This window comes from Palaemon carinicauda, chromosome 12, assembly GCF_036898095.1.
Source record: "Palaemon carinicauda isolate YSFRI2023 chromosome 12, ASM3689809v2, whole genome shotgun sequence".
NCBI lineage: Eukaryota > Metazoa > Arthropoda > Malacostraca > Decapoda > Palaemonidae > Palaemon > Palaemon carinicauda.
The window spans coordinates 117077135-117079315 of NC_090736.1; positions in this window are offsets into that span (position 1 = coordinate 117077135).

The window sequence follows — 2181 nt, forward strand, 5'->3', positions numbered from 1 at the left end:
GGTAATCTTGCAATGTCGAATAAGCAAATCTCTGACCTTAAGAGTGTTTTGATATTAAATAGTGACCCAAATAACCAATGGTTAAAACCATATATACATGTATATATATATATATATATATATATATATATATATATATATATATATATATATATATATATATATATATATATATATATATATATATATATATATATGAATAATAGTACCAGGGTTATGATATACATCTTTATTGCTTAGCTTTCGGAAAATCTGTTTCCATCATCAGAGCTTAAAATAGGATACATTATATAAATTAAAACATAGTATGATAAATATTTAAAACAGAAAATTCAAAATGAACTTACAAAAACTTTATGAAATAAAATAAGAAATTAACATAAAACTATAAATTCAAACTAAATACAAACTAAAAGATCAGAGCGCCAGCGCTATAAACTCACATGAAATACAATTAAACACAATTTAATTCATACGTTGCCCGGCCCAGGTTTGGTTTTAGTTTGTGCTGGAATATTGCCTCCATTATTAGTAAGTCGAGGTTACTCTGCGAAGTGGCTAAGATGGAAAAATGGTTTTGCCATATAATTACCCGTTCTAGGTGAGCGACCGGAGTACTCAGACAATCTTGCACGGTAATGTCTTTCACTTTTTCCAATATACGATGCATTAGAGCAATCACACTTATATTTATATATGACACCCGAACAAAGATCATCTGAGACCCGGTCTTTAAATTTGAAAAATTTGCTCAGAGCATTTGAGGGGGAAAACACGATCTTCAATGATACCTGAGGAAAAAATTCACGCACAATTCTACTGCAATGATTTCGTATTTTAAAACTGTGGGACCCCAGATATGGAATAGAAGAGAAGATATTTTTACGAGGAGCAATTAGTTTCCTTTCACAAGGTGGTAGCGTGAGTTTGTTTAGTGTTTTCCCTATATACATATCAGTAAAATTATACGGGAATCCATTGTTATAAAGTAGTTTTTTAATATACGTCAGTTCTTATGAATGTTGAGGTAATTAGAGCAAAGGTTATAAATATATATATATATATATATATATATATATATATATATATATATATATATATATATATATATATATATATATATATATATATATATATATATTCTTAGTAATATTCCCTGGCATTGCTAGGTAGTAATTGAGAGGAAATTATACCCTGACACTATATGTATATATGTACATTTATATAAATATATATATATATATATATATATATATATATATATATATATATATATATATATATATATATATATATATATATTTATATATATATATATATATATATATATATATATATATATATATATATATATATATATATATATATATATATACGTATATGTATATGCATATATATACATATATACACATATACATTTATATATACATATATATATATATATATATATATATATATATATATATATATATATATATATATATATATATATATATATAAATATGTATATATGCGTATATACACACATACATATATATATATATATATATATATATATATATATATATATATATATATATATATATATATATATATATATATATATATAACATATGTATATGTATATATATATATATATATATATATATATATATATATATATATACATATATATATATATATATATATATATATATATATATATATATATATATATATATATACATATTATTATTACTAGAAAACCTACAACCCTAGTTGGAAGAGCAAGATGCAAAGTGTAAACTAGGGAATAGATGATTACCTTCAGCAAACCTATTATGACATTTCGCCAGAAGACGTTCCAAAACTTTAGATATTAAGGGAGTTATGGAAATTGAACGGAAATCAGTGGGACTTGAGCTACCACAAACACATTTACATAGATGAGTAAAATTACCAATTCTCCAACAAGTGCTAAAAGCTCCTCTTCTTGATAACTTGCGCAAAATGACAGATAGCTTTGGAGCTTAGAAATCTGCTGTCTTTAAAAAAAAACAAAGGCATAAGACCATTTGGGTCTACACCTCCATAAGCATCAAGGTCTATCAACAGAGCTTTAATCACACGAGATCGAAGAGCTAAACTAGTTAGTTTAGTCTCAGGAAAACAGGAATGAGGAAGTTCAAGTTTTTCATTACT